This window comes from Mandrillus leucophaeus, unplaced genomic scaffold, assembly GCF_000951045.1.
Source record: "Mandrillus leucophaeus isolate KB7577 unplaced genomic scaffold, Mleu.le_1.0 Scaffold255, whole genome shotgun sequence".
Taxonomy (NCBI): Eukaryota; Metazoa; Chordata; class Mammalia; order Primates; family Cercopithecidae; genus Mandrillus; species Mandrillus leucophaeus.
The window spans coordinates 1,177,854-1,191,003 of NW_012102643.1; the positions used below are offsets into that span (position 1 = coordinate 1,177,854).

General features: G+C 43.1%; 1 long non-coding RNA gene across 1 annotated transcript; it reads left to right on the forward strand.

The window, feature by feature from the left end:
* Nucleotides 1-8,532: 8,532 nt before the first annotated feature.
* LOC105542280 lies at nucleotides 8,533-9,899 on the forward strand. Its single transcript, XR_001006445.1, has 2 exons — nucleotides 8,533-8,854; nucleotides 9,016-9,899. It is a non-coding gene; the product is annotated as an uncharacterized LOC105542280 (long non-coding RNA).
* The last annotated feature ends 3,251 nt before the right edge of the window (nucleotides 9,900-13,150 follow it).

Genomic DNA, 13,150 nt, shown 5'->3' on the forward strand with positions numbered 1-13,150 from the left:
CATGATTTTAAGTTTCCTGAGGCCTCCCCAGAAGTGGGGCAGATGCCAGTATCATGCTTCCTGTACAGCCTGTGGAACTGTAAGCCAATTCAAACTCTATTCTTTGCAAATTACCCAGGCTCAGGTATTTCTTTATAGCAGTACAAGAACAGACCAATACAGATGACCCACCCTTAAGATGAACATCCTTACTTGAAATAAGTAAGACAAACATCCTTACTTGAAATAAAAGATAACCTTCCAGGCCCATGGGGAAGAGTATGTGGAGGGCAGAATAGTAGTAGGTCTTAAAAATATTGACCTAGTAAGAATGTTTGAGGAGAAAAGTAAAACATGCACACAAAGAGTGTAACATCGTGCCTGGAAAAAGCACAAATTTCATAAACAGCACTGTAGTCCAGAAGGAGAGGGCTGGAGAAGGCATACCGATAGGTACAGTTTGGGGTCTATAAGGAACCAGTCCACCCACACTTCCAGAAAATGCTGCCGACTTCACTTTGGAAATCTACCTTTCTCTCCATCCACATCTCCACAGGTGGCACAGTACGGAATCCTCCTGAACAGAGATCGATTAAGAGATGAGCACATGACCTGCATCTGAGCTCTTGAACCCGCTGTACCTGAAACCAGCCCTCCTCAGAACTTTTCACTTCCCAAGGCAATAAATTTTCTTTTTTCTTAAACCAACTCAGAAGTAAGTGTTTTGTCACTTACATCTAGAGCAATCTCCACAGTTAAGGCGACCACTGGCTGGGATTTTGCTTAAGCCCAGCTTTGGGGCTGGGGAGGCTGACGACGATTTCAGTATTGTCAACGTAGGCATCTCAGCTCTTAAAAAGCTCCTGAAGCTTTCCTTACTGCCTCCCACCTGCACCTCCATTGAATTACTCAACTTTCCAATCTCCTCTTGTAAAAGGCTTCAGAGCCCACTCTCCCCCTTTTGTCTGTAGCCATTGGAAACTATCACCCCACTTCTTGCAATGGGAACAACACAAGAAGTTCTTTGCCATTCTAAACAGTGGCTGACAACCATTTATGAGACCTGCAAACATTTCACCACTCTTAAATCAACCCCAGATGACATAATAATCATCATCACGAAACTAATGAAAACCCGAAGGAGGATAGATTTGGACCATCTTGCCTTTCCCCATGATGAGGGAAATCAGGAAAAAGTCCTGAGAAAGACATAAAAATGAAGCAAGCTGATTGCTCCTTGGAAGAAGTCTCAGCCTCATCCCCGTGAGATTCAAGTCCTACTTTTTCCTGGAAACAATTTTTAGCATCTCTTGGCATCCTTTCTGGTCAGGAATTGGTAAAAAAAAAAAAAAAAAAAAAAAGGCGGGAGAGAGGCTTAATGCCTTTTCACTGCAATTTGATTCCCAGGGTCTGTGTCAATGTTTGGGAGAGGGGTTGTACACTATGAGCCTGGAGGTATATTTCTGGTGGTTCCTCAGAGCGATTTTGAAGGTGGGACATTTCTCTTAAAAATTCAGATTTTGAAAAATCAGAACACCTGGCAACATGGAGCCCACTCCTGAATGGCACCAGGTGGAGTCCCTGCTATTAGTATACCTACTCCACTAATTCTTACCCGTTTGGGCTCTCTGGGTATCTGCAGTTGCAGTCATTAATTTCAGATTTAGGCTCCATGTACTTTGAAAAATCATTTTTAAATTATAATAATTTTGACTCTGGACATGACTGATTGACACAGAATGGCAGCTGGGTTCTGAGCAAGGCCCTACCAGAACTGGCCTCATCCTCCCCGCCTTCCTTGTTCACTGGCTGCTCCCAACTCAGAACTTTTGTCCTTGCTACTGCTTCTTTCTAGAATGTTCTCCTGCATTTCTTCAGCGCTGCATTCCTACTGCCTCCCCTGGGCATGTTCTTGTCACCTTCTCTTGACTTTTTTCTCCGTGGACTTATCATCATTTGATATTCTGCATACTATATATATATATATATACACATATATATACACGTTTATTTTCTGTCTCCTACTTAACTGTGGCTCCACAAGGAAGGAGATTTTGGTCATTTTTGTTCTTGACTGCATTCCTCACGTCCCGAGTAGGGCCTGGCACACAGCAGATGCTCAATACATATTTTTGCATGAATGAATAAATAAGTACAGTTTACATACTGAAGGGGAAATGGAAGCGGGAGGCACAGTGGAGGAGAAAGGTGAATGGACGAAAACCCAGAAAGTTTGCACACCTTGCCACTGAAAACCAGGGAGATGCTTCGAGAGAAAAACATATTTTCCCCATATGAAAAAGGGAACAAGAAATAAAATGAAAATCATGAAACTAGAGCTTAGAGCTGACGTCAGAGTTTGCATAGACAGTCGCTCCAGGCATGCTTGTTTTTGTTTGTTTGTTTGTTTTGTTTTCTTTTTCAGATGGAGTCTCCCTCTGTCACCCAGGCTGGAGTACAGTGGCACCATCTTGGCTCACTGCAACCTCCACCTCCTGGGCTCAAGCAACTCTCCTGCCTCAGCCTCTTGAGTAGCTGGGACTACAGGCGCTGGCCACCATGCCTGGCTAGTTTTTTTATTTTTAGTAGACATGGGGTTTCACCACGTTGGCCAGGCTGGTCTTGAACTTATGACCCCAAGTGATCCGCCTGCCTCGGCCTTCCAAAGTGCTGGGATTACAGGTGTGAGCCACCGTGCCCAGCCTCACGCTTGTTTTTATGTGTTCCTCTCCACCTCTGACCCACGCCACCCAATATCCCTCACGTATCTTGAAACAGGGTGGCGAGTCCCCACTCTGCCACAGACTGGCCATGTGGCCATGGGCAAGACCCTCCCGCAGGCTGCTGCTTCCTCACCTGGACAGATTCTAACACCGATGGCTTGTAGGCTGCCTGTTGAGGACTTAGTTCGGTAACTTCTCAAGTGGAGACGTGGAAAGCCGGTCTCTTTGGCTCAGTCTTAAGGCATCTGGAAAAACCTGAGCTATTTTCCAGCTTGAGCCTCACAGCTCAGGCAGTTTTCCCTTCTCTTTCACTCCAAACTATACCAAACTGCATTTGTGCCCTGTAGGAAGATGTGATTTCTAGACTTAATTTCTCTTCCACAGGTAACAAATAGTTTTTAACAATCACTGTGTGTGTCGGGTGGTCTTCGATGCATTTGTTATGCAGAGTCCGTTATTTTCATGTCATCAATGGGGAAACTGAGGCAGAGAGAGGTGAAGGAAGTCCAAGGCTAGTAAGTGGTAGACTGTGGATTTGGTTGTGAAGAGACTGGCTTCTGTACTGCACTGTACCCTAAAGTTAATGGAATACACAAATACATCCTCGTAAGAAACTGAAATATTATAACTGAGATTTAACATCACTTTCAGCCCCTTCTCATGCCTGTCCTTAATTAATTCATTGTGCAAGTAAGTGAGGGTCAAAGAGTTTAATTTTTTTAATGGTGGTTCAAGAATCAGGGAAGTCAGGGGTTATGAAGACAAACTCTAGAACCATACTCCCACATACAAAGCCTGGCTCTACCCCTGCACTTGCTGGGTAACCTTGAACCAGTCACTTAACCTCTCTGTGTCTTACTTTTCTCACTTAAACTGGGAATAGTAACAGTACTTTCATCGTAGAATTATTGTGAGAAATAAACAAGTTAATGCCTATAATCTTCTGGAACATATCCCGGCATAAAGTTAGCATTCAGCAATTATTTTTTATTAACATTATAGTCATCCAAAGGTTAGTTATTCTTCTTTCAAAGATACAAGACACAGACTAGATGTGCCTGGACACTAATGTACTCTGAGATGACTTTACCGATGTCCCTAAGACACTGCATTTGTTTCATTTTATTCCCCTGAAAACAGCGCAGAATTGCAATTCTGGTTAGTAAAGGGTTCTGGGTATTTGGGTGGAATGTGTTGTAGGCAGCCTGCAGAGATGAGTTTTAAAACTAAAATACTTTATTTTAAATGAATAGATCACAGGGGAAATTTCGTATCATCAGAGTCGTGTTTCTGAAACTTTCCTCATGAACTCTGCCATGGCTGTGTGCCACGTTTGCTATTAATTACTTGATGGACTTGGTTTTTAAACCATTTTAGTCTCAAGCAGTAAAAGATTGTGAAACCTTTTGTTTGAAATGCTTTTTATATCTTTTCCAAATGCATAATAAGATAGAGACAGAACTCTAAAGAAAAAAAAATGTTCATGTGCACTTCAAGTTAATGTGGAAAGAGTGCCCACATCATTAAAAAGAAGTCTGCCCTCCAGATACTAAGAGATTCTTCCAGAATGTCTAAAGTCCCCAAACGGTAGCTACCTGAAGAAGAGTAAGGAATGTGCCCAGGGGCAAGTAAATTTCATTTTCTCCCCTTTCTTTGAGTACTCTTGGAGTGGGTCCAATTCCACAGTACCCTGAGAATTCCATGGTCATTTATTTAAGTTGTATAACAAATCCTATACAGAAGACGTCTGCTCCATGGGCTGATGGGGACACTGAGGCTCAGAGGGCTCTTGTGATCTGCCCAAAGACACACAGCAGGTTGGTGATAGAGGGGGCCCCATACCCTCTCCAGGAGCTGCCCAGCCTCAGACAACTCTGTCCTACGGTCCCGCACCACAGCCAAGGGCCTGGCCTGGTCTGAGGAGGAAGTCACTTCATTCTGGTTGGCAAGAAATGGCAGGGATTCTTGAAGGATTTCATCCAGAAAAGGATTTTGCAACCCACTTACGCTACTTTTTCCATTTGCTGTTCAAGAAAAAATCCACTGGTTCTCAATGGCATGTGGGGTAAAAGGCCACAGAAACCCAGGCTCATGGAGGATGAAGGATGCTATTGAAATGTAAGAATAGATCATAAATAACTGGTCGGTCAGGGAAGTCTCTCCAGTCCACCATGATTGCTTATGACCTTGTTCCAGGAGGGCTGTGGGTCATGTGGTACAACAGGCCCATGCTTTGGATCAGACAAACCTGGAATGGAACGCCGCTGGGCAGTCACCCGATCTGTCCAAGTCTCAGTTTCCACATTTGTTAAATGGACACATCTATATCATGGATTTTTTTTTCTTTTTTTTTGAGAGGATTAAATGAGCTTTGCGAAAGTGTCTGGTGTCTGGCACATAATAACTCCTGCGAGCCATTTTTACGTCACCTTCTTCCCTCCTCCATTCTCCTCCCTGAATATTTAGATTGTTTTTTATTTATACCTCTCAGAGGCAAACCTGTATACTTTAATTTTTCAAAGTCCCAGAACTCACGGCAAGTTTCATTCATTAGATAACAGCAGAAGATTAAAACATCCATGGGGAGAGCTAACCCTACCAGTCTCCCAGCACCACTTTATGCAGTAGGTGGACTGTCTGTGTTTTGTGAATAGGGAAACTGAGGCAGAACTAGGACTTGAACCTAGGAATTTGCGCTCCCCATTCTGGACTCCCAGTGATACACTCCGCCATCTGTAAAACCTGGTGAAGACTACAATGCTACAACTTAGACTAGGTTTGCTCGTATAGCGTATCAGATCTGGAAGGTTCTGAGTAGGCACCATTCAAAGCCAGTGTTAGGAGGGGCCATGCGTCTTTGGCAGGATCGAGTAGCAGGAGAAAAATGAGAAATATTTTGTTTTTCTTTTTCAATTCATTAAGGCTTGTTGAGGGGAGCAAGAACCTCATTTTTTTTTCCTTCCCATTACTTCCCTTTTATTTCAGGGGAAACGTGCATTTCAAAGACTGCTCAATAGCAGCGTTGAAGTCTCAAGTTCAATCACAATGTCCCCATTGTGGCTGGGGGACTCCCTGGCCTTTAAGCTTGGGTTATAAAAATTTGGTCTGAGCCCAAAGTCTGGCTTTAATAGAATATTTTAATTTTGTTTAATGAATATTATTTTAAATCTGTTTGGCAGTTTTAAAATGTGTTCTTTTATTTTCAAATGAAAGTTTACTAATGTTCAGTGCTTTCTTGGGGGTGGGGGTACACCAAGAAATGGGGGTGATAATAGTACAAGCTACCATTTATTGAGTGCTTACTATGTGCCAAACACCCTGCTGTGTGCTCTGTGTGTGCCAGCCACTCTTCTAAGCTTCCCCACCACCCCAGGATGAGTAACTGCTGTCCCGATGTCTGGGACATTGAGAGGGTCAGACCCCTGCCGGAGATGGCAGTCCGTGAGTGATGGACTGACTTAGGCTCAGACCAGATCTGTCTGAGTCCAGGGCCTGTGCTATCAGCCACTGTCCAACATTCTCTCGATACCTGAAATGACTCAACCGGTCAATAGCTTATAAATACCGCATTGACCCAGTGTGCGGTTCCCCATAATCTCAATAGCTAGCTTATCGAACATTCAATGTAGGCAGGCAGTGGAGCAAAGCTAAGTGTTTTCCATGTATCGTCTCATTTATATTCTCACAATGGCCCTATGAAAGTTATTTTATTATTATTGTTACTGCTATTATTATCATCCCAAACAGTCTAAGTAATTTCCTTCAGGTCAAGTTCATAAATAATAATAATAACTGTAGCTGACACTGATATAATTCATACCACTTGCCAGCCATAGTTTCAAACACTCCATGTTTGTTAACTCAATCTCCACGATAGCTTTCTGAGGAAGGTGCATTATTACTCACCCTGCTTTACAGATGAAGAAACTGAGGCATCGAAAAGTCTGGTAACTTACCCCCAAGTTAAACGCAGGAGTAGGTTAACACTAAGAGGAAGTGTAACCTGAGCAGCCTGGCTCCTGGACTCAGGCTCTCAATCTCGAGGCTGAAAGTCAGTACCCAGGCTGAGGTCCGGGAAGTCTGATTCTCTACATTCCTTCTCATTCTGCATAATGCACTGAGGGAAGCAGAGAGCTGCTGTCGGCTGGAGTGAGCCTGAGGCACTGGTAAGTCCCATACGCCTGGTGCGGTTTTAGGTGCAGAAGCCGCGGCACTGCTCTTACTGAACCAGGCATGGCTTCATGGGTGAAGGTCTACAGACTGAGGTGTTTCCTCCATTCTGCTGCTCGAACATTAGAAAGCTCAAAAAGTCATGTCAACACCCTCTGCACCCTCAGGAAAGAAGAGGCCATGGGATACTGGTGAGAACACACTGGGATCCTCCTACCAGAGATGCTGGATTTGGTCCTTCTCACCTCTGGCTCTCCAGTAAATAGCCCAGAACACAGCTAAATAAGTGTTGTTAAGTCAATGGATGAAGGAATGAAGGCACTTGTAATTTTCCCCTATCACTGTGCAATGTGTCAAGCACATCGGAAGCACTTGATAATAATAAATTATTGAAATGGAATATGAAATGTCCCAAGTGCATGTTATTTCTGGTCTACAAAGATTGTCTTGTCATATTGCAACAGCTTAGAGGCCAGCAAACTTTTTCTGTAAAGGGCCAGATGGCGAATATTTAGGGTTTGCAGGCCACATGGTCTCTGTAGTATGGCTGTTCAACTCTGCGGTTACAGGGCAAGAGCAGCCATAGGCGATGGCTCAGGCCACTAAATGCAGTGATGCTACCACCATTTCCATCGGCCCAGCTCGAAACATTCTTTCATTTCTACAAGGGCAGATTCAAAATCTTGTGAGAATCTGCTGGCATCTCATACTTTCTCAACCTGATTTTTGTACCTGACCATCAATAAATATCTACAAGGCAATGCGAGGGGAAAATGACTTTAAAATCTAGCTCTCCAGGGCAGACAGACGGAGAAACAGAAGTTCTTGTTAAACCAAGGGAGGAGGCTGGATATCCTAGTGGTTGGGAATCCAAACTGGGTTTAATTCTAGCTCTGGCACAAGCCATGTGATCCTGGACAAGTTACTTTCCAGACTCAGTTTCCACATCTGTAAAATAGAAATAATAATAACAGCACGTTCCATCTACTGCCATTTGGAGTACATATAAAGTATTTCCACAGTACAGTGCCTGGGACATAATAAATATTCAATAAATAATAAGTATTCAATAAAACCTGTGATTCCCAAACAAGCCTTACAACCCTGTGTTTTCTTAAAAACAAAAGAAAATCCCCAAAACTAATTCACTAAAAATAAGCACAAAGGAACTGCAGGAAGGCATTTCCAAAATCGGGTTCCTCAAGGTGCCCCGGGGGTCCCAAGGTGTTAGAAAAAATTCTCCACTCTAGATCAAACCTCTAGCAATCCCCCTAACCTCTCTGTGCTTCCCCCTCAAAAAAGCCTGATTCTGTCCTTTTATCACTTTGTCTTTCTTGCGGATGCCTGAGCAATGCTGAGACATTTTGAGCGTTTTAGACATTTGCTGAGTTTAAGACATTCTTTCTCCCCTTCTACCCCCCTCCCCTCCTCTCCACACCCCAGCCATTAACTCCTCCAGGGAGTACGGTCTATTTAGCAAGAGGAGAGCACTGGACAGCTTGGGCCCATCGCAGACCGGAGGTGAATCATCTTCGGGGCTCCATTCTTTTTCACGTCTGGATGGGGCTAAAACTCTGCTGACAACACAGGCACAAGTCACAGCTTGTTATACCATGTGACACCTTCCAAGCAGCGGAGGCTTCCCTCTACTCTAGGAGCCACACAAAAGGCCAGAGGTACACGATTCTCCTCCGGGCTCCTTCCTCTCCACCCGCTTCCCAACCAAGAAGGACACGCAGACCTTTGCTGGAGAGATCAATGTTTCCAGAACACCCTGAAACAAAAGTCCTGATATGTGCAAATAATACACACCCACAAAAGAAAACAACCTCTTCGCGCTGACACCCTGCCTCTCCGAAGAGGACGTTTTCTCCCTACGTGGAATTTCCATCAGCACCTGGGTTGGTACCAAACTCAGGACACGGTGGACACGCTCTCTGACTCTGTATTTCAGGAAGCTGCCAATCAATAAAGATTTAAAGGTGTGTACTTATACCTTGCATCTTAAACGCTAGAAAACACAGTGGGAACAAAAAATTGTTTTGGAAACCGTGAATACCTTAACCACAAAGTGACTATAGGAAGGGAATGGGAGGTGAAGAAACTGACCAGAAGGAACATTTTCATTTCATTTTATTTTCAGCCTCTGACTTCCGCATATCCAAATACCAGGTAGGAAACATCTGCTTTGGAGTAAAAGATGGCCCCAGAACCTGCTTTTTCTCCTGAACTGTGAGAGGGAGCCGTGGGGAGGAAACCAGAATTTCAGCCTTCCTATCTCCCTTTACCACAAGGACGCCTTCAGGACCCAAGTCAACTGAGATCTTTCAACCATGGGCTCAGAAACCCGCTTTCTGTGTCCACTTCAACCAAACATGTCTAACAGGCAGGAATTCAGAGTTGGCCAAGGTAACAAGAACTAGTGGTTTTCACCCTGTTTTGGTGACCTTCATAGGGCTTATTTATGCACTTCAAGCTCATGACCTAATACATGTTGGTTTGGCTTCTCTTCTCATAATAGCAGCCTGTAAAAAGCTTTTGAGAATTCCCCGTGTTTTCTCATTTTGGGTCAAGAAAATAAAATCGATATCTAAGTAACCTTAAAAAAAAAATGGCCTGCACAATCTAAAACTTTGGAATGTTTCCACTAGGACTAAGGATATCTCTAAAAGCCTCAAAGATCATCCAAATGAAGTCCAACGTTTGCCGTTTTTAAGGTGAGATATTTGGTAACAGAGTATGTGAGAATTAGCTAAGAGGGGCTTTTTGACATAAGTCAAACAATGACATTTAAAACTCACGTTAAAGCAATTACTGTGTGGAATTTTTCTGTGTTTTTCTCATTTCTTAAACAGAAGTGTATATGTTTCCAGCATAGCTTCTTGCTGTAATTTTCTTTCTTGACAAACCCACATCGTACCATGAAACCCAAACTATGCACGCTGCAGAAACAATAATGGTTGAAACAGACCCGGCTGTCTCTGGTATGATTTTTCTTTACAAAATTAAAATGTCTTTTGGCTAATACACTGTATATTTCAGTTATGAAAGGCCATTCTTGGGAGATGAATAGAAAAGAAAGGGGAACTGACAGATTTAGCTGATGCGAGACAAAAATAAGTTGCCATATACAGTAGTTAAACCCTCCAGTTCCTCATTCTTTGGGGAAAAATATGTTGATTTTATCATTTTTCCTTTAGTTACATTAGCAGAGAGTTGACAATTCTCCTCTGAATGACTGCGAGTAGACACGTTCGTATCTATTACATCTGGGAACACAGACTTTCAAAAAATGTAACTTTACTAGACACTCAAAAAGAAAAAAGAAGAAAGTCCAATGCCATTGAAATTACACACATTTTCACATTACTGACACAACACTATTGATACCAAATGACAAAAGAGTTTCTAACCTCGATTTTCACTTTGTTCATTTTTAAAGATGTTTAAATTGGCGTTGTGGCACATCTAAGTTCCTGTTTTAAATTTCTGCGTATATCTGAAGGCAGAGGCAGACTTTTCAAAAATGCACGAGCAGGCACAACTGTGTTCTGACTACTATCATCCAAAGGCGATGACAGCACTGCCGAAGCCCCTGGATCCTGCCAAATTTCGTCCCAGAGACGCGTCTCTCAGCCCCCACTGACCTGCAGCCTGCTGGTTCCAGATTCAGGCAACCAATGGTCTCCCTTAACGTTCAAAGAGGCAAAGATAAATCATTCCGGCTACCTGACTCTCGGCACCACCTGTTCCAAATTATTCTTTGCTCTCCAAATGTTTAAAATCTAACCCCGAAACAACACCCACCCATAGCGATCCAGCACCTTCCGGTAAACTTGACTTGGGCTGTGCCTACCGTAATGTTTTAGGGCCTTTCCACTGCCGGTAAATTTATTGACTCTTTTTAGGACCTGAAACGCGTAGCGTTAGTATCGAAGGAATAAATCAAATTAGCCCTTAAATAAACCGTCATTTTCCTTTACAGAACCCAACCGGCTAAGGGTCATGGCTCACAGAGGTCTGTATCTGTGTTTCTAAATATTTAATATGATTCTGTTTCCCCATTTCAAACGACAGTGGCAAAAAACGTCAGGGCAGGTTCAGAAAATAACTGTGTTCTGCACATTTGAAACCATCCAAATTCAGCGTCTTCCTTCAAAGGAAATGATAGCAGAAATGTTTTGAGCCAAAGCTTGTACTGCACATGGATAAGGCATATTTTGCAGAGAAGCAAAAGCCTAGATTTCATTTTCACTCAGCCTGGCCCTGTGGTAGTCACTTGACCTGCGACTCAGTTTCCTTGTTAACAAAGTTGAAATGATGATAATAATACTCAAAGGGTTGCAGCAAGAATCGACTTTAAAAATACACGTGAAGAGCTGACTGCAGGCCTGGCATACCAGTTCTCAATAAACAGCAGCTATTTTCATCATTACTATTAAACAGAAGGATACAATTTGCAAGTCAGAGAAATGACAAAGGAACCCAATAGGATGAAAATGAACAGAAAGAAATATGCACTAAAAATAAATGTATACGCCTTTGGCTTCCTTCATGCCTTTTCCTCTAAATACACCTGGCAGGTACCTTGAAACTGATTTTAAATAGCATGCCATAAAGAACAAGGTCCTGCCCCTCTAATTCATTTACAATGACACAAGTGGGTCTGCAGCCTCAGTCACTGTCACTTCAAGTTTTTGCCACCTGACGAGGGGGCTTATCCTGCTCTGACTAGAAGAGGGTGTTAGTCAAACACCATTAGGCCAGTTACGATCTTCAAACAGTGAAAATGAAGCATTGTCTCCAGCGAATTCTCTGCTAATTGTTTTCTTACCAGAATCTTCTTTTTGTTTTGTATGTTTAGGACCCTTTGAACTGCCACAAATGATAGGGGGGAGAAGTGGGCCATTCAGGAAGCTGTTACAATATTGGGGGATGGAGATCAGGGAAGAGGATTGGGAGTGAGTGAGGAATTGTGGTGTGTGTGCGTGTGTGTGTTTTCAGTCAACAGGCTGTGTTTTCTTAACTCTGGGATTAATTCTCTGTAAAGAGATTCCTTTTGAGCAGAGTCTACCAATTCCTTTTTCAGAACAGTTAACTAAAAAAACAAAAACAAAAACAACAAAAAACAAAACAAAACAAAACAAAAACCCAAAAAACCCGGTTCCTTCCACCAACAAAACACAGTCTTAGTAACACTCAGAAAGTCCAGCCTTTGGAGGTAATAGACTAACCAACTCCTTCGCCCTCACAAACCTCACAGATAAGGAGAACCGCATCATTAGGCAAATTCTCCCTTTATCAAAAGTCTCTGGGGAAGCAGGTTCTCCTCTCTCCCAAGGAATTTATGTCTGGCCAGGCAGTCTTTCTTTTCATCTTGCGCCCAGGTGGGAAGCAGTTAAGTTTTTTACCCTGCCCCACACATGACACCAATCTTTCTCCCCAAGCCTTTGCACACAAGCACACAGCATATACCTAAGACCTGAAGACACTGCCTAATGCTTATAATTTATTCTCCCCCAAGCATCTTTGTGTGAAGAAGGCCTGCCCAGTAAAGACAAAACTCTACCCCAGTCACAACTTCCACTCCTCCACACTGACATCATGTGCATGGGTATTTAGGAAAGGCATGTGTCTAAAGAAGGCACCTCCACTCCCTTCATTTTCTCCTGACAGCCACAGGCTCTCTTCTCTCTCTGCCCAGAAAGGCATCTGTCCTAAGCGGCTTGGAACCTCACTTATTCACCATTACAGCCTGCGATTTTATTATACAAGGAGTTTATTGCTGGCCTAATTAGTTTCAAACTGGGCATTCCAGCTGAGGACACCTAAAAAACATCTGGTGGAAGGAGCGAGAATGAGTCCTCGCTCTGAGCTGGTTACGGTTGGATTTCTGCATAACTCTGGTCTCTTGCGCCCGGCGCAAGTTGTCTTTGGAAAAGTAACTGAAAAAATAAGGAAACGGTTTCTTCTTTGTGGGAAAGGAGTCATCTTGTCACGGAGGATCCAACAACGTCTTAAAGTGGACGTGCTTGGACTGTGTATATTTTTTCACAAACGCCTGGGGTCTCCATAGCTTGCTCACCCTAACTCGAAATGTGCTTAGTTACAACACAGAGCCTTTTTGCTGAGGGCTTTTCCATTCTCCCAACAGCAGCTAGCATTTTATCAATTTATCCATCTGGAACAAAGTTTGCAATCTCTTACATGCAATTTAAAGCAGAAGTAGTACCACATATTTGAAACAGCATGTCTTGGGCGTTTTTGCCAAATGGTAA